Source organism: Scylla paramamosain, chromosome 17 (genome assembly GCF_035594125.1).
Source record: "Scylla paramamosain isolate STU-SP2022 chromosome 17, ASM3559412v1, whole genome shotgun sequence".
NCBI classification, from domain to species: domain Eukaryota; kingdom Metazoa; phylum Arthropoda; class Malacostraca; order Decapoda; family Portunidae; genus Scylla; species Scylla paramamosain.
In genome coordinates this window covers 6,059,210-6,086,940 of record NC_087167.1, presented here as the reverse complement: position 1 = coordinate 6,086,940, position 27,731 = coordinate 6,059,210, and the positions used below count along the sequence as shown (strand labels likewise).

The 27,731-nt window shown below is 42.9% G+C and overlaps 1 long non-coding RNA gene across 1 annotated transcript; it reads right to left on the bottom strand.

Moving 5' to 3' along the window:
* LOC135108383 (uncharacterized) lies at positions 1-27,731 on the bottom strand. Its single transcript, XR_010272239.1, has 4 exons — positions 27,212-27,731; positions 21,256-21,612; positions 1,090-1,221; positions 1-131 (listed from the first exon to the last, which is right to left on the bottom strand). It is a non-coding gene; the product is annotated as an uncharacterized LOC135108383 (long non-coding RNA).

The window sequence follows — 27,731 nt, the reverse complement described above, 5'->3', positions numbered from 1 at the left end:
ATCCTTTCTTCGGCAACTTCCATCAGTTCATCGTTTTCTTCTCATCCTAAGCGGCTCATGGCAAACTGTTCTATCTCTGTTCTTGACGGATGACCCTCTGTTTAGTTGATGCCTCTTGCTTTCCTCTTGTTCTGATGCGAGAAGGGAAGGAAGGGAGGGGAAAAGAAAAGAGAGAGTGAAGGTGAAAGATTAGGCTGAGGTGAGAAAAATTCAGACAAAATAAGGATCGTGTGGAGAGATAGATTTAAAGGTTATTGGCATCGTATACTCGAAGACATATCAACACTGTAGAGAAAACGTAATGATGTCAAAGAAAACGTTCTCTCCAGTGTCTATTCCTTCCCGGCTGCTCCCCTCTCCCTCTTTCGTTATCTCTCTCTCTTCCCCTTGCTCGTTCTTTCATTCACTCTCTTCATTTCCTTCAGTAATGCTCTCAGTTCGATCATTCCTCGATTCCTTCTCCCTTTTATAAATATACAGAAGCCCCGCGGCCCTTTTCAATAAAAATGTTGTATTTTTCGTAAGTGTAGTTTTATTTTTACCTGATAACAGTAATAGTAGAAGAAGAGAAAAACAGGAAAAAAGTACAAAAAAAATACAATAAGAAGAAAAAAACAAAGAAAAGATGGAGAAAAGGAAAGAAATCAATAAATAAAATAATTGAACGGAATACAAACAGGTGAGTCAATTCGAAGGAAAATGTCAAGAAGGGGTGAGAAAGGAAGGACAAGAGGGAGAGGAGAAAAAGGCTAAATAAAAGAAAGATTAGAAGAAAAAGTCAGAAAAGTAAGGATGAAAGAATTAAAAAGCAGGCAAAAGGAATAGAAAAGTTAGGAGACTAAGATGAAAGAAGTAAAAGTATGAGAAAAAGAAGGAAAGGAAAAGTCACAATTGTTTTTGAGGACGAAGGAAGAGGAGCGACAGGAGGAAAGCGTCATAATGATTCACCAACTTCTTCACACACACACAAATAAATAAATAAATAACACCAAATCCCAAATAACTGATTTTTTAAAGTTTATACCAGTCAGAGAGAGAGAGAGAGAGAGAGAGAACCGACAAGTCATCAATGGAGCCGCCAACACTTACAAGCGAGCCAGTAACATGCAAACAAAGGCGGGCCGCAGACAGCTCACCAGTGGGTCGCGGCGGGCTGCCACCTCCATCAGCTGTGGCGGGCACCTAGCGGGGACCTGACACACCGCAGCTTCTCGCCCTCGCCTGTGTGAAGGAACAAAGTGATTAAGACTGAGGTTGGGAAGTGTGATGAACTAGTACTAATGGATTCCGGTGATTATTTACAAACAGGTGATGGATTTAGTAACACAAGAATGAGATTTACAAACACTGAGGCGTACAATCATTTCAGGAAAACTTTATATATTAAAGCAAATCAGGGAAAAATCTCTAACTCTAAGCAAATTTCAAGAACAGTGGCAAGTGTTTAAGTGTTTCCTCGCACGAACAACCAGTCAAACACGCCACACTTAAAAGAAGATTCCAAGTAAGCTGTGTTGCGATACTCTTGACATATGGACATCCCCGAAACACAAAATTAAGAACAAATAACACAAATGCATGCGATATCTGAAGGAGGGCGGAGCTACATGACCTTGTTGCGACACAAAAATCAATAAAAAAAATATAAATAAATAAAAATAAAGTACATAAAAAGACAAAAAAGACGTTGAAGGAGACTGAGCACACCGACAAGAGGAAACACAACCTCTTGGAACAGAAACAGCAATAAAACAAGAGGAGGAGGAAGAGGAGGAGGAGAAGGAGGAGCAACACTGAGTTTTCACGCCACAAAACAAGTAATAAAGCAGTAAATAGTAAAAAAAATAGTAAAAAAAAAATCCAAAAGTCAATAAAAACAAATAGATCCCAAGAAAAACACAATTGAAATTAAAGGATAAATAATCATAAGGAGGAGGAGAAGGAGGACGACGAGGAGGCAGCGACGAAGGACAAGGCGGCGGCGAAGGACGAGGAAATGGAGGAGGAGGACGAGGAGCAACAATGAGTTCAAGAGACACATCACCAGAAGGACTCAAGGTTAACAAGGCAAAGGTGTTCCCAGGTGTTAGTTGTGCTGCATACTCCTGGAGGAAGATGGATGGCAGACTGAGTTGGCCGTGCGTCAGCTGTCCTGGCCAAGCCTCCAATTCTGGCGTGGACTGGCAGCCATCAGGAGTCAGGAGGCCAGGCACTTCATCACCCCAACACCAAAGGGGCGTGGGGGAGCGTAGGGGGGGAGGGGGCCGACGTAGGGGAGCGTGGGTCGACATTCAGTCCAGTATTTTGAAAAGCTTCGAATTCTCGTGAGTATTTTCAAAGGCCTCAGATTTTCAGTCGTGTTCTCATGGATGCAGAGGCGTTGTTAAACTGTCACTTCACTAGAGTCATGAAGAGATCGCAGAAAACTCCAATAATTTCTTTCATTTCAGTTTTTTAATAATTTCTTTCATTTCAGTTTTTTAATAAAGTCGGGTTAAGACACTGGTGGTTTTGAGAATGCGGTCATCTGTTCCTGCTCCATCTGATGCGGTATGAGTGTTACTGGGTTTTGTCTCACGTCCAGTTACACAAACCACGAACAGCTATAGCCAGGCAAATGAAATCACTCTTCCCTTTTTTTTTCTTATCAATCATTAAAACTTACAGGAATGTGTTGATACTTGGAGGAGAAGCCAACGAACTTAATTTAGATGTGGACAATTTCTCAGATCCAGTTACACAATCTACGAACTGCTATAGACATACCATTGAAATCACTCAAGTTTATTAATATTTTTTTTTATAAGCAATTAAAACCTACACAAATGCGTTGGTGCTAAGAAAGAGAAGCCAACAAACTTAAGAAGTGACATGTGGGCAATTTACCAATCCGTTTTCTTAGAATTTGTAAGCGTCCCTTTGTCTCCATGCACCAACTTGACAGGGTTGTCCAGACCGTGGCGGCGGCAAGAGCACTCCCTCAGTGGACATACACAAGACATCCAACAAACCTCCCAAACACACGGAACTGATGTTGTGAATCTGCCGAGGTTCTTGAGAGGATGATGTAAGAAGAAGAAATGAGGGTTTAATTCCTCTTCCCTCGATAACCTTACGCATTTTGTTTATTCATCCTTTTCTACTCAACAGAAAAAAATACGAGGTACATTCATACATAAGTCGAAATATTATGGACCAAAAATAGGTGTAGACTTTAAAAACAATGTGATCTACTAATGAAAATCACAAAATTAACGACAAAAAGACAACAGTATCACTTGTAGAGAAAATACACTTATCTCCTGAGCATAGGATAGCGAGAGAGAGAGAGAGAGAGAGAGAGAGAGAGAGAGAGAGAGAGAGAGAGAGAGAGAGAGAGAGAGAGAGAGAGAGAGAGAGAAAGGGGGAAGAGTGCAGACAGACCAACCGACCGACAGATAGAGGTTCCTATTATTAAGCGCATTGTTCTCTCAGGATTAATTTCCAAGGCCGCGGAGATGATCCAATAGCTTCTTCTAGCGATACATAATCCTTGTCAAGCCATCAATAGAATCACGAAGGCACACTTGAAACACCCCAATAACTTCCACAACAACCTCGGATACGTTACAGAGACCAGACGCCGAAACAATAAGAAATACGGACCAGAGACAGACAGAGAGATAAACATGTTATTATATCCTAAACGACGCGGGCACATCAGACACTATGTATCCATTTTATCGTAAGGGAACTGTCAAACGTTCTTATTTAACGGGCCCAGCTATGTTATGAATTACTTTACACAGACAATCTTATTTTAAAAACGTACTACACTTAATATGGGTAATAAACTCTTTGAATTGAGAGTTTCTACACCACGATCTAGCAGTTAATCATGACAGGCTGTACTACTCGTATCTTGACGCCGAGGAAGAAATAGTCATATTCCTTGCATAAAAACATAGAACCATATTTTGAAATACTACTGGACGCAACCCGACTCTACTTTTAAAAGCCTCTAGTTGAAGTGAAAGGGTTCTAAGGGTGTTTTTACGGTTCTAGCGAAAGATTAATAAGATACCTACATTATTAACAGGACACACACACACTTGGTAACTCCTGGTAGTCACCTCCGTGGCCTTTGAAGATGGTCGTGGTGAGAGAGCGAAGCGTTTCTAAACACTGTTCAATAATGCAGACTTTCGAGAGTAGTGATCATGACAGGCAGCATAATTATTCTTGACAGCGAGAAGGAAACAGTCATACTTCGCAGAGCTAGCAAAGAAACAGCACCACAAACTTTCGAGGGCAACAATCAAGCAGTTATCACCACAGGAACTACACTCTTAACGCCGGCGGAGGGGAATACAACCATATTACCCACACGAAAACATCACTACAAACATCCCCAAGCAGTGATTTATCAGTTTTCACGACAGGAACCACACTCTTGAGGAGGAAACAGTCACACTACCCGCCAGCCTGCACGAAAACATTACCGCCAACTTTCCCCACCAGTGCCCTCTAGCCACCCAGCTGCCGGCCATCCCTCATCCCACGCCGCCTCTCCATTTCACCCTCCCGCGCACACGCCACGATCTCCTGCCTGACGACTTTTGCTTGTAAGATAAAGTCAGTCCTTGGCGCCTCGTAAGGGAATGATACTCACAAGAAAGTAACAAAAGAAGGTTAAATTAGCATAAACATCCCGCCCTAAGTACTTTACCTGAGCGAAAACGGAATATTAGGATGGAGACTTGAAGAAAAAGAGTCAAATTAGAGCACCATATTTTCAAACACTTCTGCGCCGCACCTCCGCTACTTTCAGATAATCTAGTTGAAATTACAGAAGTTTTTAAGGGTATTTTCATGGTTCTGGTGACAGACTAACATGATTTCTACATTATCAACAGGAGAAACACTCTTGAGAACCTGACTAATCATTTCTGCGGCCTTTGAAAACAGTCGTGGTGAGAGAGAGAGAGAGAGAGAGAGAGAGAGAGAGAGAGAGAGAGAGAGAGAGAGAGAGAGAAGCGCTTCTGAACACATGCCATAAACGCGAGCAAATCCACCATATGAAGTTTTCTCCAGCAACAAGATTAAGATACAAGATTGAAAGACGAAAAAAAGGAGAGAGAATAATAAAATCGCTGCAGTGAAGGGAAACAAAAGAACACACGGAGGAAAAGTATAAGACGGATAAAAAGTTGAAAGAGCCCTTTGTCCTATTGTGCGCTAGTAATGGCCCCCAATGAAGATGATAATGACCGAACCAGGCTGCTGCGTATAGGCCTCATAATGGAGCAGCACCAAGAGGAGGAGGAGGAGGAAATAAGAAAGGAGATTATGAAAAAGATGATAAAGGAGAAGAGGAACAGAAAATGGAGGAGGAAGTGAAGGAAAATAAAAATAAAAGGGGTAAAACGGAAGACGATGGCGAGAAAGGAGGAGGAGGAAGAGATAACAAAGGAGACGATAAAGGAGAAGAGGAATAGAAAATTGAAGAGGAAAAATCAAACGAAGGAGAGCGACGACGATGAGCATGAATAGCAAAAACTGGAGGAGGAGGAGGAAGAGGAGGAGGAGGAGGAGGAGGAGGAGGAGGAGGAGGAGGAGGAGGAGGAGGAGGAGGAGGAGGAGGAGGAGGAGGAGAAGGAGGAGGAGGTCAAGGGTGTGAAGGAGAAAGATATAACGGAGAAAATTGAGGAAGAAAATGAAAAGGAGATGAAAAGAAGAGGAATAAAAATGAAGGAGAACAAAAAATAACACGAAAGAGGAGGAAAAGGAGAAGGAAATCAAGGAAGAAAAGAAAAAAGGAAAAAAAGAACGAGGAGAAAAAGAGTTGAGACGGATGATGATGAAGAGGAGGAGAGAAGAAAGTTAAAAAAGAGAAAAGGAATAGAAAGTGGAGGAGATGAAAGAAAAAAATAAAAGACAAGAAGGACGAGGAGAACGAAGAAGAAGATGAGTAACAAAAGCGGGAGGAGAAGGAGGAGGATGATGAAGAGAAGAAAAAGAGATATGAGGGGGAGGAGGAGGAGAAGGAGGAAAGAAAAAGTAAAACAGAAGAGAATGACGAGGAAGACGAAGAGGAAGAATGACAAAACCTGAAGAAGAAGGACGAGAAGGAGATTATAAGAAATAAGAAGACGAAAAAGAAGAAGAGGAACAAAGTGGAAGAGGAAAAAAATAGAGGAGGAGGAAGACGAGGAAGAAGAAGAATAACAAAAACTGGTGGAGGAGGAAAAAGACGAGGAGGAGGAGGAGGAGGAGGAGGTGAAGAGATAAGACAGAGGAGGAGGAGGAGGAGGAGGAGGATAAAATGGAAGAGAAAGAGCAAGGAATAGGACGAAGACGACGACGAAACAGGAAAAAAAAAACGAGAAAGAAAAAGGAGAACTAACACAAGAACGAAGATGAAAAAAACGAAGAAGTGGAAGAAGAAGAAGGAAAAAAAAAGAGAAAAGGGAGAGAACGACACAGCAGAAACGAGTATACCACCACAGTCAGTATAAAGCGCACACCACCAGCCTGCCGTGACCCGGAGCTTTACATGTAAGGGACCCGCGGTGGGGAGGCGCATCCATTGTTGATCGAGGCGAGGAAGGAAAACTGGAAGGGCTGCACAGGATATTTTCCTCCTGCAAGTCCTGGTATGGGTGTTGTGGGTGGTGAGGGAGGGTAAGGGGGTGGAATGGGGGTTGAGTGGGGTGGAAGAGGAGAAGAGAGTGGGGTGAGGGTGAGGATGAGGAAAAGAAGTGGAGAGGAGGATGAGGAGAACGAAGGAGAATGTAGAAGAATGAAGAGAGGAGGAGGAGGAGGAGGAGGAGGATGTAGAAGAAGGAGGAGGGTGTAGAAGAAGGAGGAGGAGGAAGAGAATGAAGAAGAAAGAGGAGGTGGAGGAAGAAAAGGAGGAGGAAGAGGAGTAAGAGGAGAAGAAGAAAAAAAAGAAAAAGAAGATGAAGAGAGAGGAGGAGGAAGAGGAGAAAAAGAAAAAGAAGCAGCAGGAAGAAAAGGAAGAGGAGGAGGAGGAGGAGGAGGAGGAGGAGAACAACAACAACAACAACAACAACAACGAGCAGGAAGAGGAAGAAAAGCAGGAGGAGGAGAACGAGGGCAAGAACAAGGCCGAGAACAAGAACGAAAAGGAAACGAAGGAGCAGCAGGCGGAGGATGAAGAAAAAAAAGTATATGTCAGTAGAAATTCGAGTCCCTAGCGAGGACACCTGCTGCACTATTACCTTGGCCCCCCCCCCCCCGCCCCCTGCTTGTACTGCACGGGAGGAACAGAGAGAGTAAGGATGAATGCACAACACTGGGGAGAAAAAGAAGACAAAAAGTAGAAATAACGTCGTCTCTTTTGTCAGATATCCTTCAGGCTTTGAGGGGCGGAAAAAAAAACTATAAGAAAGAAAGATGATACGGAAAAAAGGACTATGTTTTTTCTTTTCTTCTTTTCTTTTTTTTAAGAGAGAAGACGTGGAAACTTTAGAGTATGGAACAAGATTAAAGAATGTTAGACTAGACTTGTTACTCGTACGATTGAAGAAAAAAAAAAGAGAGAAAAAGCAGCAACAACAAGAGAAGAAGGAAGAAGAGGAGGAGGAGAAGGACGAAAGAAGAAAGACGACGGTGACGATAAAGACACCAAACACGAAAGGAAAAGGAAGAGGAGGAGGAGGAGGAGGAGGAGGAGGACAAAGCGAGATAGAGAGTAAGGCAAGGACAAAGTAGAAGACGACTGAAAGAGGAAGAAGAAAGGAAAACAAAGTAGAGGAGAAGAAGAAGGAGGAGGAGGAGGAGGAGGAGGAGGAGGACAGAAGCCAGCATGAGGAGGAAAACAGTCAGTAGTGGTCTGAAGGAAAAAAAAAACAAGATGAGAGAGAGAGAGAGAGAGAGAGAGAGAGAGAGAGAGAGAGAGAGAGAGAGAGAGAGAGAGAGAGAGAGAGAGAGAGAGAGAGAGAGAGAGAGAGAGAGAGAGAGAGAGAGAGAGAGAGAAAGTCACAGCCGCAGAAGGAAGAGCGACACGGCTGAGGCAAAAACAAGACACTGGAGAAGTTGAGAGAGAGAGAGAGAGAGAGAGAGAGAGAGAGAGAGAGAGAGAGAGAGAGAGAGAGAGAGAGAGAGAGAGAGAGAGAGAGAGGCGACAAGACCAAAGAGGAAAAAAACAAGGGGACATGAAATTATGAAAACAAAATGACAAAATATGATCAAGAAAAAGAAAAAGAAAGCGGGAGAAAAACACAAGACAACGAAAAACAAGAAAAAAAAGAGAAAGTAAGACAAAAACAGAGAAAAGAGAAAAATATAACAAGGCGAAGAAAGACGGTACAAAAAGTTAAAATGAAGGAGAAAATTGCCATGAATAATAAATAAGGATGGAAAGGAGAGAGAGAGAGAGAGAGAGAGAGAGAGAGAGAGAGAGAGAGAGAGAGAGAGAGAGAGAGAGAGAGAGAGAGAGAGAGAGAAAGAGAACGTAAAATTTGATGATGAAAATGAAGTGAGAAGATAAAACAAGGAGAAATATGTAAACAGGATGACGAAAATACAGGGCAATAAGCAAATAAGAAAAAAAAAAGAAAACGAGAATGAGCTTAGAGGAAAAGAAAATAAAAGAAAAAAACAAATGCACGAAAAAAAATGTGAATGAATGAATTAAATGAAAATGCAAAAAATAGCAATAAATAAACGAAAAAATAATAACACCAAACGAAATAAATAAAAACAAATGAAAACAAACAAATAAATATCAAATAAAACAAATTGAAAGAAAGAAAACAGTGATAAACTACATGAAAAAAAGTAAAGGAAAAAAGTAAGGTGAAGGAAAAGAAAACACGATTTTTTTTTACTAAACATCAAGAAAAATTAAAAAATAGAATAGAAACAAAGAAAAGGGAGATGAAGGGAACAAAGAAAACGAGGAAAAGAAAGAAAATGAAGTAAACAAAGAAAACGACGAAAGGAAATGAAGGAAACAAAGAAAACGAGGAAAAGTATTGAAGGAAAGAAACAAAAAATAGAGGAAGGGAGTCAGAAGAAGGAAAAATACACGAGCAAAGAGGAATACAGAAGGTCAGCGAGGTAAGAGGAGAGAAAGAAAGAAAGAGGAAAGGACAAACAGGACGAGAAAGGGAGGTTCAGTAGACACGCCCTCTCTCTCTCTCTCTCTCTCTCTCTCTCTCTCTCTCTCTCTCTCTCTCTCTCTCTCTCTCTCTCTCTCTCTCGCCTCACACACCACCAGCACCGCCACCATTTCTATGATAAACACACACACACACACACACACACACACACACACACACACACACACACACACACACACACACACACACACACACACACTACAGCAGATCCTTGATATTAATGGTTATAGTGTAGTGATCTTCCCTCCCACTTTCGTCCTCCCACCAGCCAGCCAGACACACACACACACACACACACACACACACACACACACACACACACACACTATAGTAATATTGGTGCTATGCCTGTGAATGGTGATGGTGGTTTGTGTGTGTGTGTGTGTGTGTGTGTGTGTGTGTGTGTGTGTGTGTGTGTGTGTGTGTGTGTGTGTGTGTGTGTTTGCATGATCCTACATACTACCTTCCTCTCAAGTTGCAGTGGTGAGATAGTAGAGGGCATATTATTCTCTCTCTCTCTCTCTCTCTCTCTCTCTCTCTCTCTCTCTCTCTCTCTCTCTCTCTCTCTCTCTCTCTCTCTCTCTCTCTCTCTCTCTCTCTCTCTCTCTCTCTCTCAATGTGTGTGTGTGTGTGTGTGTGTGTGTGTGTGAGAGAGAGAGAGAGAGAGAGAGAGAGAGAGAGAGAGAGAGAGTGTGTGTGCAAGCGGGTAAGGTACAAAACTAAACACTGATAACGTAAACAGTTAGAAATTCTCCCCATGAACACCACCACCTTCACCACCTTCACCACCACCACTACCACCACTTTCTACTGGTACGTAAAATCTCCCCAGTTCCCACAGCACCACAACCACCAACACTGCTCCACTCCACAGCCTCTCTCCTGCCCAATAATACTAAGAATACGATCAAGACTCGTACATGGAACAGATATGCGAGTAGAGAACACTGAAAAGGAAACGTATGAAATAAATTGAAGTGAACTGTGCTGGAATGAACTTAATTAACCCTTTGACTGCCCCTTGGTACATCTTGCCTTAATTACTAAATCACTCTAAGACATCTTTACTTGTTCTACAGCCACCTCCAATCTTTAAACTGGGAAGAAATTGCAAAATCTATTCTGTTTAACCCTTTACTTTCTTACAGATGTTTAGAGAGATTCCATGCATTATTTCTGGTGCTGCTGACTAATTTCGTATCGCAGTAAACTTAATTAATACAGGATACTGATTTACTGACTGACTAGGTGACTGGAGGTTGCTAGAAGAAAGAAATGATATAGATACTCTTAAGACAGATAGACAGATAAATAGATCGTTTATTGACCACGGTGTACAATACTGTCGATTATAATAAAGCAGAAAAGAGTAAAAAAAATATGCATACGACACTATACAATCAGACAGACAGACGGACAGATTGCAAAGAGGCCAAGGGATTAAGAGCAGGAGGTGGGCAAATAGGATGAGGTGGAGGCTTAGGGACTCCAACTTTGTTCCTCCCGAGGTTAAAAAGGGATTAAGTAAATAACATTAAATTGACCTCAAGAGGGATCATTATTATTAGTTCGAAAGAGGCTTGGATCTCTCTCTCTCTCTCTCTCTCTCTCTCTCTCTCTCTCTCTCTCTCTCTCTCTCTCTCTCTCTCTCTCTCTCATAACAAAGGCGCGCCTCCTGCATATCTAGAGTATCCAACCACACGCTAAGATCCTGAGAGAGAGAGAGAGAGAGAGAGAGAGAGAGAGAGAGAGAGAGAGAGAGAGAGAGAGAGAGAGCCAACAAAGGTACTGGAGAAAAGGAGTCACTCAACGCTCGTAAAATAAGATGATGCTACAGTATATGTATTCCTGCAGCGGATGGTTTTTGTTCAGAGTGTGCGTGGCTGAATTAAACCATTGGAGATACTGGCAAAATAAAGGAAGGAGCCACACATCGCACGGTAATCCAGTTGGCATTGTTCTCCCCTCATATTGTTGAGTCTTACAATTTGAACTCCTCTTATCTTTTTCCCACGTAAGATATATAAGCTAAAGGAGATACTGATGAAATTAAGCAAGTCGGCACCGTCCTTCCTTACGCTGTAGTTTTAGTATAGAGTTTAAAAGACAGAACTTATTTATTTTTTCTGCGTAATAGATATAAACTAGAGGAGATACTGGAAGGCGCAGCTTATCGGAAGGTACATAAGTTGGCACGGTCCTATTTTAAATTGTAGTGTTAGTATGGAGTCTGATAGGTTTAACCAGTCTTATTTTTCCATGTAAGATATATAAACCAATGGAAATACTAGTTAAATTAAGGAAGGAATCGTTCATTGCAAGGTAAATAAGTTTAGATTGTACTGTCCTCCCTTAAGTTGTACGTAGCGTTAGTAATGAGTCTGACAAATTTAACTACTAGTCTTATTTCTTTCCGCTTACAAAATATAAATTAATGGAGGTCCTGGTGATATTAAGGAAGGATTATTTCATCGCTGGGTAAATAAGCTAGTATTGTCCTCCCTTATTACAGTGTTGTTTATGTAGAGTTATGTTAAAGTTATAGGTTTTCCGCATAAAAGAACAAAAACAACAAAGGCGCTGTTGGAAAAAGGAATAAACAGATCAACAAAAATAAGTAAGCAAACATTTGTCTTCCTTTAAGCTGTAGTTTTAATGTAGCGGGGTTGACTCACTGAATTCTACTTGCTTTCCGGATAAGTATAAACTCTAACTCACTTGTAAAATTGTGGAATGCTTCAAGTGTTCAGTCAGATTTCTTTCCTCTCCCCTAGTAATGATTTTCTTTTTTTTTTTTTTACTTCAATGAAATGTAACATGGGAAGAATTTTATTATTCATGCACTTCAAAATTTACGTAACAGTACAACTCAATATCCTAACTATTAAAAGACGTGTACGTATTGTTGCCCAAATAAGCACGATCATAATCCTACAAAATATGTATGACAAACAAGCAGTATCTGGCAACTACCTCCCCGCCCATCACATCCCCAGCTCCTCGTCTTTACGTGGCTCCGAACACAAGACGCTGAATTTATCCATATATGCATCTCTACTGCAATTGTTGACATCATATTCTCCGGCCCTCCTGACATCACTTCTTCAGGCAACAGTTCACATCGTTCCCTTATGAAATGCATGAAAAATAAATCAAATAAAAAGATTCAGTCGCGATAAATTGCTTTGAACGCCACCGGTTCGAATCAAGAGAGACACTGGAGTGAGCATTTGGGTCGAGAGAGAGAGAGAGAGAGAGAGAGAGAGAGAGAGATTCACTGCTCGTTATCGTGTGCGTGCGAGGTGATTTAAATTGTCGGTCAGTCAGTCACGGCAGTCAGTCAGTCATTCAATGCAAACAGGCAGCAGTCAGTCAGTCAGTCAGGTGGTCAGTCAATGTCTGCCGTAAAATCCGTTTGTCTCCCTCTGTGTTATCTGTGTCCGTCTCTCTCTCTCTCTCTCTCTCTCTCTCTCTCTCTCTCTCTCTCTCTCTCTCTCTCTCTCTCTCTCTCTCTGATACTAAGTTCAATAGGAAAGCGACAAGAGGTTTTTGAGAGAGAGAGAGAGAGAGAGAGAGAGAGAGAGAGAGAGAGAGAGAGAGAGAGAGAGAGACCCTAGGGAGTGATAGTAAGAGGGAGCTATCAGTTACTCTCCCTGGGCCCTGATACTCTCTCTCCCTCGCTCTATCTTCCCTTATCTCGCCTGCTGGGAGAGGGAAGAAGGGAGGGAAATATTTATCATTAACATTAAAGAATTCTCTCTCTCTCTCTCTCTCTCTCTCTCTCTCTCTCTCTCTCTCTCTCTCTCTCTCTCTCTCTCTCTCTCTCTCTCGGCAAAAGAAGGCGTGGAAGATTATATCAAGACGCTCCTACGTTATCATCTACAGGACGGAAGTACAGGAAATATATACTTGGACTGTAGCACTTATAAACTCACTGCCACCCCCATAAGAGGAAGAAGAAGAAGAAAAAATAAAACGAAGAAAAATATGAAAAGAAAAAAAAACAAGAAAAGGCAGAAAACGAAAACACCTATGGACTGGTACATTCAATACAAGCACAATCCCTTCCCGTTACATCAGCGTCATTCTTAAACATACACAGGTACACGTACATAATGCCCGCGTTGCGCAGGATGCCATATACGGCAAATCACGGCATCTGAGGTGAGGCTACCACTCGACCCTCCACGCTAAGTATATTATTATTAACCACAGTAAAGACCAAACAGCGCCACCAGTTTTCTATATTACATCACTACTACACCTGTCCTCTCCGGCTTCCATATTTGCAAATAAATCGTAAAGTTGCAACAAAAATAACTCTTCCCTTCTCCTCCATTCTATCTCAAGGGACAGCATTCTCAAACATTTATTTCAAACTCACATCTCGAGTATCTACAACAAATCTAGTCCACCTTATTTAGGGTTTTCAATGAATTTTTACGATTCTAGCAATAGTTTAACAGAGTATGCATAATTAATAGGAAAAACACTCATGACAACCTGGTTAATCATCCCTGTAGCCTTGGAAAATATGAAAGGACAAAATGTTTCAAAATACAGACGCACAACACCCATGGGAAAGCGGCTAACCAACCCTGAGGCGTTCAAAAATATGAGAGAACGAAGCATTTCAAAATACAGACCCAAAACAATCATGAGAACGCGACTAACCAACCCTCTGGCTTTTAAAAATATGAAAGAACAAAACGATTCAAAATACAAACAAAAAACACCTATGAGAACCCACTTAACCATCCCTGTGGCTTTTAAAAACAAGAAACAACGAAGCATCTCAAAGTAAAAGCCCAGACTAAGGTCCCTACAATATAAGAAAAGGTAAGAGAGACAGGAGATCTTGCTTAGTCTCAGTGCAGGGAACCTAATACACATGAAAGCTGCCTTGTGTACATCAACTGATCTTTTGCAGTTTTCCTTATTTTCTTACTTCCCTGTGTTCTTAAGAGGAGATCCCAAGTCCCCTCCCCACGTCTCTCTTGGTCCCCTTTTATGAACACGCAGGGAATACAGTGGCAGTATTCTTCCAGCCCCGCCGCGGATTGTGCAGCCGCGTCCTGTTCCCCTCGCCCTTGGGACAAGTCGCCCCTACAAAATTAGTACATTCAGCTAAGTGGCCGCTTCTCTAACTAATAAACCCTTGAGTATCATTATAATTAGCGCACACTGATAGGATGGATGGTTGGTTGGCAGGTAGGTAGATAGATGTATGAGTATAAATGGAAAAAGAAAAAAAAAAGGAAAAATAAGGGAAAAGAAAGGAAGGAAATGAAAAAGGAAGGAAGGGACGAAAGAATGAAGGGAAAAGTAGATAAAGTAGATAGATAGAATAGATTAATCGGTTGATAAATAAATATACACATATGCAGTTGGAAAGGTTTAATAATAACCACAACAAAGCACAATTTTTTAAAAAGCAACACTGCCTTCCTGTCCAACCTAATTCATAATCACAACACATACTCACAACTTATGAAAGAAAAGAAAAATCAAACATACCAGTGACAAATGTGGCAAAACAAAATACCTTGAAAAAAACAGAACCACACACACCCTCACCACCACTACCACCATCACCACTACTACTTTGTTCCTGTCCGCTCCACTCCCCACTCCCGCCACGCCACTCCACCACAACCAGAAGCGTTATTAGTGTGACGCGTGCAGCCTTCACATGATTCTACTTCTTGCTCGCATTACGCTGAATTACACCTCAATCTTGGCGTTCACGGATGGCTCGCAATAATGGGTGTACTCTACCACGCAAGACATCCATTTAGCGCACAACAATACGTGAATGAGACGAGTAAAGTTCTTGTTTACGGATGCAGAATAAGAAAACTATTATGTAAACGTACTGCGGTATGCATTTTATTCTTGCTTTTTATATATTTTTTTTAACTGAGAGAGAGAGAGAGAGAGAGAGAGAAGCCACAGACACACACACATCCCACTGCTGCCACCATTTATGTTAGCAGACGGAAACACACAGATAGAAGCCAGGAACAGACGGAGAAAGAGACAAACAGACAAACATACCCAGAAATAAACCCACCTCAAATTAAAAACCCACCAGAAAGCAGCGCCGTTAAAAAGAAAGTAATCCTTCTCAGGCCGCGGCTCAAAAACGCTTGGCATCCCACAGGACCTCGCGGGAGTGGGATCGAAACCCACTAGAAAGGATCCAGGTAGCGAGCTCGGAGACAAAGGGTATTGGGGGGCGCCGCGCCAGGAGGCTCCAGTCATTTCCTTATGAGTGCGTGGTGCCGAGGGAGGGGGATGCATGGGGGTGGAAGAGGAGGAGGGAGTGAGGGGTGATGGTGAGAGGGGATGATGGGGAGGGGTTTGGGAAGAGTAAGTGGGGGGGTTGGCTGCCACAGTTGGATGGAAGAGAGAGAGAGAGAGAGAGAGAGAGAGAGAGAGAGAGAGAGAGAGAGAGAGAGAGAGAGAGAGAGAGAGTTTTGGGTCTGAAAATACTGATGGAAAATTACTTTTGTCATTATTATCATTACTGTTATTATTATTATCATTATTACTGTTCTTATCGTTGTTGTTATCATCATATCTGTTACTGTTGCTGTTGTTGTTGTTGTTATTGTTATTATCATCAGTATTCTAGTAGTAGTAGTAGTAGTAGTAGTAGTAGTAGTAGTAGTAGTAGCAGTAACAGCAGCAGCAGCAGGATCAATATAATTTTCATGAGAGAGAGAGAGAGAGAGAGAGAGAGAGAGAGAGAGAGAGAGACAGAGAGAGAGAGAGAGAGAGCCATCTTCCTCTCCCCTGGTTATTGATGCTGTAATTACCGTAGTCTTGTCTGGTGCTCCTCCTAACAATCAAATTACTCTCTTACAACACATGTGCTCTCTCTCTCTCTCTCTCTCTCTCTCTCTCTCTCTCTCTCTCTCTCTCTCTCTCTCTCTCTCTCTCTCTCTCTCTCTCATAAGAAGCATAATGGTTACTGATTACTACTACTGCTAATAGTACTACTCTCTCTCTCTCTCTCTCTCTCTCTCTCTCTCTCTCTCTCTCTCTCTCTCTCTCTCTCTCTCTCTCTCTCTCTCTCTCTCTCTCTCTCTCTCTCTCTCTCTCTGAAAACCACAATGAGATATGAGGTATGTGTACCAAAAAGAGAGAGAGAGAGAGAGAGAGAGAGAGAGAGAGAGAGAGAGAGAGAGAGAGAGAGAGAGAGAGAGAGAGAGAGAGAGCATGAAGTGTTGCCAGAATGATGGGAAAGACAAAGGCAGAAGGTGTGAGAATGGGAGAGAGAGAGAGAGAGTGGGAGAGGAAGATGGAGAGGGAGAGGGAGAGGGAGAGGAAGAGGGAAAGGAGAGAGGGAGAGGAGGGAGAGAGGGAGAGGCGTGAGACGACTATGGCTTGATAAAATACGAACATCAAGACGGCCATTCAATCTCCATACCTCTCTCTCTCTCTCTCTCTCTCTCTCTCTCTCTCTCTCTCTCTCTCTCTCTCTCTCTCTCTCTCTAAAATTTATTAAGGGACACACAGCTTGAAGAGAAAGATTTGTGTCCTGTTTTCCTATGTAATTCTCTCTCTCTCTCTCTCTCTCTCTCTCTCTCTCTCTCTCTCTCTCTCTCTCTCTCTCTCTCTCTCTCTCTCTCTCTCTCTCTCTCTCTCTCTCTCTCAAAGATTAGAGGAATAAATCTCTCCAGTGTCAACCTCCCTTCGTAGAGACAATTACTATTTAGCATTCTCTCTCTCTCTCTCTCTCTCTCTCTCTCTCTCTCTCTCTCTCTCTCTCTCTCTCTCTCTCTAACATTATACACCAAAATGCTAAATATATGACAGAAAAGAAGAAATAAATTATAAAACACAAAAACAATAATAAACACATGAAAATAACTTTCTTGGAATAAAAAAAAAAATATATATATATATATATATATATATATATATATATATATATATATATATATATATATATATATATATATATATATATATATATAAATAAAAGAAAAATAAATAAATGAATTCCCTTAAAAGAACAACACAAATGCAAAAAAGAATCCTAATTTAAAAAACCTCTCACGATCTACTCCCCTTTTTCTCTTCTCCCTCTTTCCTCTCCCTCCATCATTCCTCCATTCCCCCTCTCCCTCTCTCTCGATTTCTCCCCTCCCTCCCTCATCATCCTTAAATAAAATGTCTCTAAAACGCTTTCATTTATTCTCACTTTTTTTTACATCTTCTCCCTTTCCTTTCTCTTCTCTCGTATCTCCTCTTCATCCTCTTCCTTCTCTCTGTATATATTCATTTATCCATCTATATTGTAATCTTGATATTCTGCCACTGCCTACCGTTTCCTCCTCTTCATTCCTTTTCCTTCTTCCTCTTCCTTACCTATCCATCCATCCATTCATTCATTCTCTTATATTCTTAAACCTTGTGCTTTCCTTTCCTTCCTTCCTTTCTCTTCCTTCTGTTCTCTACCTCTCCTTTTTCCTTACTTCTGTTCTTTTCTTTTCATATTTCCTTCCTTCCTTTCTTCCTTTCTTTTTTTCTCTCTTCATCCTTTCCTTTCCTTATTTTCACTCTCCCTACATCCATCTACTGCTTAATTATTTTTTTCTGTTTTCTATCCTGCCTTTTCTCTTTCTTCCCTCTCTTTTCTCCAACCTTTCCCTCTTCCCTCTACTTTCCCTCTCGTTCTCCTCTCCTTAGATCGCTTCATCCTCCATTTCTTTTCTACTTTCTTCATCCCTTTCCCGCTCATTCCTTCCATTTTTCCCTCTCCTTTTCTTCTCATTTCCATCACTCAGAACACTCTTTCTTATATCCTACAGCTCCTCTCTATATTAGTTACCCCTTAAGAGAGAAAGCGAGCGAGAGGAGAGAGAGAGAGAGGGCGAGCGAGCGGGAGCATCATCTTGAGGGGATGAAAAGAAAACGGGAGGGACGGATGCAAATGTCCTCAATGCCCATCAGAGGCAGCGAGGACAAGGAATGCCAAGGATTTCATTTGAAGGAGGCGGGGGTCCTTCACTCACAACCCCGTAGATAAGAGACAGATTGAAATGACTCTCTCTCTCTCTCTCTCTCTCTCTCTCTCTCTCTCTCTCTCTCTCTCTCTCTCTCTCTGCTATGAATGCTAATCTTTATCTATGGAAATCCACCCGACAAGTTGATGTATGAATGTCATTTTGTATGTGTGCCTCTATGCGTGGCTTTATCTATCTGCCGCCCATACGTCACAGAGAGAGAGAGAGAGAGAGAGAGAGAGAGAGAGAGAGAGAGAGAGAGAGAGAGAGAGAGAGAGAGAGAGAGAGAGGTGGGGGAAAAAAATGGAAGAAGAGAAAAGGGAGGGAAACCAGCACCGGAAAATCAGGTGTCAGGACGACCTCGTGAATACTAAGCTGGATACTCCTCCTCCTCCTCCTCCTCCATTCTCTCCTCCTCCTCCTCCTCCTCCTCCATTCTCTCCTCCTGTCTCCCTCCTCATTCGCCTCCTCCTTCCAGTTTCGTCCCGTCGTGCTTATATACCAACTGTCTCCTTTCCCAGAGAGAGAGAGAGAGAGAGAGAGAGAGAGAGAGAGAGAGAGAGTTTGCTTTTCCATTCCTGGCACCCTCCCTCACACGTGTCAACCTCCCTCACTCCAACACACAGACACACGCAATGTCAAGAGCTGACCTGACACTCAAAACTGTGCTCAGGTCTCCCTTGCCCTTCTGTCCCCCTCCGTCAGCCTCCCTCGCCGTCCGCTTATCCGCTACCTGCCTGCCTTTCCAACATTCCCAGACATTCATGGCATAGATATTTGTTCCGTTGAGCCCCCCTTACTTTCAGTCCCTCTTCTGATGACCCATTCCAGTGCTTTAGTGATGGTGTTAGTGATGGTTTTGTTTCGGTAGCTGATTGGTGATTGGTGACGTAAGACTTCAAGACTCCAACAAATGGCTAGGGGTCGTTCGGTGGTTGTGTGACTGGTAGTTAGGTGGAGAAGGGTGTGTCTGTGCAAGGAAAATACGGTGTTATGTGCTTCTGTTGTTGAGGCGCTTTTGTAATCAGTCAATTAGTCAGCCAACCAATTAATTAACCAATCAACCAAACAGTCAGTCAGTGAGTAAGTCAAAATCCCACACCAGGATACCAAATATATTTAAGAATTATGAATACGGATAACAGATGTGAGATAGAAGTGGAATAAAAATGAAGGATAAGGTATATTTTGTAAGAATTAGGGGCGTGGATAATGAAGATAAAAGTCAGAAAGAAAGCGTAGGATAAAATCAGAAATAAAGCAAAGTGGGTATAGAAATTATATACAAGTTATTTTGATATAAGAACTAATGATATAAAATACGGAGAGAGGGGATTAACTGAGAAAAACGGGATAAAAATCAACAGAAACTGGTTATCTAATTTGCTAACAAAGTGTATCCTCAAAAACCAGTAACGCATTCATCCCGCTGCAGCACCTATGCTCCGACACGCCCATTCCCACGGCCGCACACACGTCAGGGAATCAAGATAACCCGCGGTCTCGGCTCAATTTAAGTTCAAGCTCTTTGGCATTTTAATTGTGCGGCATAACTTTCTTTAATGAGGTGTATTTTGTTCCTCGTCTATCAAGGTGGTGATTGCTTCTTGTAATCTTGGTACCTACTTTCGTGTTTATCATCATCTCTCATTTATTCTTTCTGCTTTTTTACTTCCTTTTTAATTTCACTTTTTTTTTTTCATTCATGTCTCATATTCTTCCTTCTTACACGTTTCATTTCTTCTTTGTGATTCTTGGGTTACAACATATACTTTAGTCTCATGAGTAGTTCTGTAGCTAAGAAATGACAAATATTTTTTTTTTATTCTATGTCGAAGCAAACCCTTTTTCATAGTGGTCTTTATGCCAGCACAAGACAACCACGGCATAAAAACGGCTACTCATCAGGCACGTCAGTCCACAAGGATATCTCACGCACGTCGCCAGTCCACCATTTCCTCGCACTTCCCTTCCAAAAAATCCAAGTCTTCGCGGCCCAGAAGTCTCGGCGCATCATGGTAATCTGATTCCCAGGAAGGTCATCTGCATTTTCTAATAAAGCAAAAAAAGTTTGGAGTGGCGTCGCGGGAGGAGCCTGACACGTGACGCCTGGCGCAGCCCGGCACTCTGCAGGTGAGGAATGACGCGCAAGTTGAGAGTGGTTGTCTCCCTCCCCAAAGTCAGAAGAACAACTGTTATTTCCTCGCCGCTTCCGAGAATTGTATGTTCCCGGCAGGATGAGGCTGAGCGTGAGCTGGGGAGGAAGGGGCTGGGCGAGGCGGGTGTGTGTGGGCGAGACATGGGCGGGGAGAGGAGGGAAGGTAATGGGAGGAGAGAGAGAGAGAGAGAGAGAGAGAGAGAGAGAGAGAGAGAGAGAGAGAGAGAGAGAGAGAGAGAGAGAGAGAGAGAGAGAGAGAGAGAGAGAAAGGGAAAGCGAGGCGAGGTTCAGTCTAACGAGTTCCCTTTCCATCCAACCTTCACGCCACGCTGGCCGCTTCCCTGAAATAATAGTAATTGGAAACTGCCTGCATTAATTTTATTATATTACAAGTGTTACTGAATAAAATGGCAGTATTATGTGCTTTGAGTTCCGAAAAATAATGTTAATTAATTTCCGTAATACATTTTTGAAGGTTTCCTCTTTGGCTTCAGTGAACGGCGTCCACTCATGTTCGGCGCCCACCCAACCCGAAAAAAAAATTGTGCAAATGTACGAAAATGGTTTCGTTTACGTGATATTCAATTTTTCAATATGCGAGGCGGCCCAACAAACGGCTGGCTGGGCCACCCTGAGCGACGCGGGGAGGCTGCACGGGCGGCGCAGCCCAGACGAGACGAGGTGAGGCGGGGTAGGGGTGACAGGAGCCAGGGAAGGGGACATGGCTGGAAGGGGAAGGGAATGGGCGGAAACGACAGCGAGGTGTGTTGGGGACCAAGGGAAGGAAGGGGGAGTAGGGTCGGGATGCAAGGACAAGTGACAAGGTCAGAGGTAAGGTCAGGAGGGGAAAGCCGTGTAACATAGAGAGCGGGAGGCAAATCTGGCTGAGTGGGATGTAGGGGAGGAACCGCGAGGGCGAGAGAGGCGAGGCAGGTGTTGCGTCAGAACTTACCTGTTACTGTGACGGCCGCCGATGAGGGATGCACCTCATCCCCCGCTGTACCCGGCTGTCATGTTCTGCAAGACTAACACAGCTTGTCCGGCAATTCCTCCACGGCCTGGCTAGCGAGAAGAGCCGAGGGGCCAAGGGAGGCCAACCGGGTACCTCCTCACGCGTGACACTCCATGCAGCAGTATACTGGACATTCACTCACTGATTTTGCTCCACACTGCTAAGTAACGCCAGGCCCTGCGAGGCTAAGGAGGCCACTCTTCCATCAGGGAGCTGCACAGCGGCCTCACAAAGGATCACGGTGCGCCAGGTGACACAGCACAGCCTCGCCCCTTAACTCTGTGGCCGCCACATCAACTGAAAACGAATGGCTACACTTGCCATGTGTTATAATGGTTGCCTCACCTGCAAGATGGCGCCACTGTAGTGTGGTTCACCAATGCTCGAACTTGAGTGAGTCGACTCGACACCGCGAATCGAATCGTAATTATGCATGAATCTTTTAAGGGAAATCTGAACAAACCGATGGATGTTAAAATTAAATAAATCAGAGCATTAAAAGTACACTCATTAGCGCACATTTTAAGATAACTAAAAAATTAATATGCAATTACATAAGGATTGCTCAGTTGACTCGGGGTTGATAACAGCATGCACATCACAACGAATCCCTCCTGATGACAGTGACCAGCGGGTGTGTCCTGGACGCAGGGTCGTCCGTCACGGCGCTGCTTTCTACTGCAAAGTCAACCTAGCCACAGCGATCGCTGTGACCCAAGTAGAGTCTGGTCGATCTGGGCTGTCCGGTCATCACACCTGCATCCCAGAGTGCTTCAAAACAACTACCGGCGTGTCACCAAGGAAGGGAAGCTTAGTGAGGAGGCGACTCGAGAGTCAGCACGAGGCTCACCAAGCGTGTTAATGTAAAAGCAACACCTGTTCTATGTTAAGAGAGTACGTGTTGATATTAAGAGTGTTCACGTGTAAGAAACTTTATTGTTCTTTCATCAGCAAACGAAACGACGTGAAGCAGGAAGACAAACTATGCCTCGCCCCCACCAGACCTTCTCTCGCCTCAGACTGAAGCAAGGAAGATAGTTTCACTATTCCTTGTCACACAGTCAGTGGGCAAGTGCAGCGATTCAGTGTGAGTGGAGGGTGCGGTGGAACTGATCATGCAAACGTGCGGAACTGAAGGACCATCCTTGCTTGAGTAGGTTCGTCAACGATACAAAACTCCAGCTGACCACGCTCGTCAGGGAAACTGTTACGAAGCGTTATGGCTTAGTGTATGGTCACCTCACTCGCTCACTGATCGTGTGACAAGGCTTTTACTGATTGTTCGAATGTTCCAACACTTTATTCTCTCATTACGGCAATTTTCAAATCCACAGGTGAGTAGTCGGGTTTTCAGTATTTTTCTAACTTAACTATAGGCAATTATATAATTATAGAAAGAAAGACCATGAAAAAGAACCGTAAACTTCGAAAACAAAGACACAAACTTAAAAAAAAAAACAAGACACAGAAGCGCTCGAAAAAAAAAAAAAGCACCTGTACCCTGCACCACTACACACCTCTCTTAACTCGTCCACACGTGTCCCCACCTCTAGGACACACGCACCTGTCCCCCAAAACACTGGTCGTAGATGCATGAGTTGTTGGGGCGGAAAAAAATCGAACAGTCAATCAGTCAATCAATCAACCATTCCATGTACTCCCTTTAGCCTTGTGTTGCTCCCTCCTCTTACCCTCCCTACCTATATATACTACAAAACCCCCATCTCACCCTCACCTCTCCTTCTCTTTCTCTCACACCATCACCCGGCAAACATCACAGTCCTTCCACCCCTCCACAGTTTTTCTCCCACTGTAACAGTACACAGCCCCGCCTCTCCACCGCAGTGCCTCACCACCACCACCACCACATATGATTCGCTCTTTTACACACACACACACACACAAACACACGCAGCTCTTTCCCATCCCGTCAGCATTCCCAGACGCACACGCCCCGCCGCCACTCCTTCTCCTCCTCTTCCTCTTCCTCGGCACTATGACGGAGTGGAATGCAGTGTTTTTCTTCTCTCGTTGGGTAATTTGCGGGGAAGTTAGAAAAAGAGGAAAGCGTTGTCGCTGAAAAATTTTCCCTTCTGAGTAGCGCGTAAAAAAAAATGCCTAAAAATGAGTAAAAAAATGTGGATACTTTTCTTAAGATGTTATTTTTTCTTCTCTTTCTCTTTTTCTCTCGTCCTCATATCTCTTCTTTTTCTCCTTACTTCTCTTCCTTCTTTTCTTCCATCCTTTTCCCAACTGATCGTTATTACTTCCCATTCTACATCTTTTACTTCCTCTCCTTCACCTCTGTTCCATTTCCTCTTCCTTAACCTCACTTGTATAACATCTTATTTTCTTTTCATTTTCTTTTCCATATTCCCTTTCTCCTTGACCTTCCTTTTATTCTGTTTTCTATATATACATTCTTTTTTTTGTTTTGTTTTCTCTGCTCCTTTTTTCTCTACATACTTCATCTTTTGTCTTTTTTTCCTCACTTCTTTCCTTCAATACATTCCTATTATTACCAAATATTTTCCCTCCATTACCTTGTATTTCTCTTCGGTTTTCTTTCTCTTTCTTTCTTCCTCCCTCACCTCATCCTTTCTTCCTTATCCTCTAACTTCCTATCTTTCTCCTCCTCCTTTCATCCCATGCATTTTATTTACTTTTTTATCATTCTTTTCATCCACCATTCTCTCTCTCTCTCTCTCTCTCTCTCTCTCTCTCTCTCTCTCTCTCTCTCTCTCTCTCTCTCTCTCTCTCACCACCACTACCATCGGCTGCCTGAAGTTGCAAATTTGATGAGTTCGTGTTTACCCAGCATTAATTATTGACACGCGCTCCGCTTAGTCTCGCCAAGTTTTCTCCCTTCACTATCAACTGCATGAACACCTCGCTAAAATGTTTAAAATTCAGGACAAGTTATGCGCATCTGCCACTGGAAATATTCTACACACACACACACACACGTTTTACTTTCCTTTGTTTCTCTTTTCCTTCACGATCTTTAATTATTTTCACTGTTCCACCTTTCCCACTTATAACTCCCATTAACTATTCTCCCTTTCCATTCTCAATTCGTCTTTGGCTCTCCCCCATTCCCATCCCTTTACTTCTTTCACTCCATTCCCATTATTAGTTCCCCTTCAGTCTTCCCTTTATAATTTTTAATTCCTCTTTACTTTTTCCCTTTACCATTTTCAATTCCCTTTAACTCTTCTCGCTTCCCATCCTTAGCTATCCATCCATCTCTTCTGTTTTCCCTTCGTTAACATCTATTTCTCTCTCTTGTTTTTTCTTTTTTTTCATATATTCTTGCCACCCTCCATCTTCATAAAGTTATCTCTCGTTTTTTTTTTCTTTCCATTTATCCATTGTACAAACCTTAGTTAAAAAAAAAAAGTTAAAAAAATCTCAATTCAAAAATTTCATCTAATAATTGGGATATGTTTCTTACTTAAAGAAGAACCACTGTACATATGTTAAATATTCTTTGAAGTTGTTAGGAGTCGTGCATAGATAATAACCATATTTTGCTTCTTTTTTTTTTTGACAAAAAAAAAAAAAAACACTTTTCGATTGATATATACTTTTTACATTAATATTCTTCTACTTTTTATGATTTAATCATCTGTAATCTTCGAGTAAAATTTTTAATTGCATTTCTTTTCCAATTTTTGTAAAAAAAATTTCATTAAAAAGTTCCATCTGATAACTGGGATATGTTTCATACTTAGCTCAGCCTTTCTTTTTCGTTCGTCATTAACCAATATATACCTTTTAGTTTCATTCTTTCCACCCCTCGTACCATGCTCCTCGCCCTCACAGCCTGCAGCTGAGGGGCTGACAACGCTGTGCAAGGCGCCACGACCATCATACCTCCATTCCCCGCCACTTCAAGAGCGTCTGCGAGAGAAACTTTGGAAATTGCTTGAGTTACGAGTGTGGCGCCGCGACAACGGGGTCATGTGGCAAATGAATGGAAGGAAATTCTGCTGCTTAAATATTTTTACTGTTTTATCTATTTATATTTGTTTCTGGTGTGTGTGAGAGAGAGAGAGAGAGAGAGAGAGAGAGAGAGAGAGAGAGAGAGAGAGAGAGAGAGAGAGAGAGAGAGAGAGAGAAAGAGAGAGGAAAGCAACACGCCTGATAACTTTCAAGTTACGCAAAATCTTCGAAATTATATACGTTAAAGAATTCGCTTACTTCCTTTTGCATTTAATTACGTAAGCAAAAATAAATTAAATAAATAAGATTTAAAAAGTACTGGACCTAATCTTATACAGTACTGTTATTTCAAACCAAAGCAGCAAACGAGCCACACTCTGCCGAAGTGGTGGTGGGCAGGTCAAGCCACCGCCAACCTGTACACGAGCCGCTAACAGCAAATGAATGACTTGAGAATTAAATAGTGAATACTTGCTGTGTACTAATTAAAATAAAAAATCAAGTCTTTATTAATACCTATTCTCGCCGTACCAACAAGCGATATATATTTTTAGTTCGCTTTTATCTTAAGTGACTAACCTAACCTCTAACAGTGCCTCTCATCGCGTTGTGAATGCCGGGAGCGCAGCAGGTGGCGTGCTGTCTTGCTGGTAGGCAGGAGCAGAGATGAGAGGAGTTGCCGTGCCTGAGGGCGAAGCATTAAGAGCAGAGCGCCCCTCGCTCTGCCGCGGTCGCCTTGTGCCGGGAGGATCGCAAGGAAAAGCGGTCTGGAGGACTCACCGCATGGCTAAAGAGGCGCCGCTGGCTAAAGGTCGTCTCGTATTCCATGCCGCAGGGGGAGACTTTTTTTTCCGTTTGTTTAGTGACGGGGAGACATGCCCCGCCCCGCCCCGCCCCCTCGCCTGTAATGGGGAGTAATGCTGCCGTGGGTGTGGGAGAGCGAGGCTAAAAACGCCATCCTCCTTCCACTCTTAAAAATATACTTTCGCGTATCAGCGTGATTCCCAAGCAAATGTGTGTATCCAGCGTGTGAACGCCAGCGGAGCGCCGACTGACGCGCACGCACTGCCGCCATCGCACAGAAACGAGCAGACTAAACTCGATTACACGGCGAAAACTAATAGCGTGCCTCGGCAGTGCTCGACTAACACGGAAAAATATGACTGCAGGAAGGTAAAGAGCAGCGCTACCGTGGTGCTCTGCTGGCTGCTCCTCACACACACACACACACACACAGGCTAGGTATTCATCAGCCAAGGAAATACGAATCCTTGTACTCAATAGTAATTACCCTTCCGCCTCCTCCATTTCCCTCTCCCGCCTTTACTTCTGACTGGTGGAGACGTTGGCCAGATCTGAGGAATGTTTTGGCTGCCTTAAGTATCATACTGGGCAATACGGTGCTAGGCCACGAATGAAGATGTCATTAAGACTTGGGCTGTGGGCATTATATGCTTGAAATAAATTTTCTTGGCTTTAAATAGAGTACAATCTTCACAGCAAGGTGACTGACAAGTATTCGATGCTTCATGAAACTTGTTGCTCAGGCTCAAAAAACTAATAGACAAATTTACAACTAATTGTCTCCGAAAAATGCTTTGGAATTTTAATTCCTTAAAAATAAATGTGGTCGTCTCATCACTGTGCTAATAGTCAAACCTGAAGACAACCCATCCTGTGGAATGAGTCTTGAACTGAGTATTTGTCATGTCTATGTAAACAAAGCAGTGACAAATAACGCAATTTAAAACTTTGTTCAGGTGCTTTTAAAGAGACATGATAAGAGGAACATATGAAAAGGGAACCAATATCCTGGATTGGCCGTGCCTCGGTTAACACGATGCACGGAACCAATCTGCAGCCATTCCTTACATGTGAGCACAAAAGCTCGGCATCCCGATGCTCATTACTGATATTTCTGCCGACCAATCAATTAGAGAAATCGGCTCACCTCTGTGGCTGGGACATCAAAGGTCCGGGGAGGCGGTCACCAAGGGTTCAAAGCCAAACGCTTTCCTTTCTCCGGCCCCGCCGCTGCCTCGCCGCTGCCCTGCTGTCAAGCTTGCAGCCATTTGGTACCCCACCAGCCAGCTGGTTCACGCCTGCGCAGTACACCGATGAATCAGTACACCTTGCCAGCATCTCCACACTTTATTTTCAGGTCTATGACAAAAATGTATTATTGCAATAGTGGTGGCCAGCAGTCATCAGCACCTTCAAGCCCACCTCTATCAACCGGGGAGTGGATGAATTCTGAAAAATAATGATGAAAGACTAATGCAGTCATTTGAACAATATGGCTATGAAGCTTCAAATCTTCAAGAGTAATCAGTTCATATTTTACTTTTTACCGTTTTTTCTGTCTACTTTCCCTTACTACAGACACCCACTTACCCACGTCAACCAATCAATGAAATGACTGGCTATTGTAGGGCACAGTGACAAGATGAAGTTTTTGGTCCTGAAGAGAA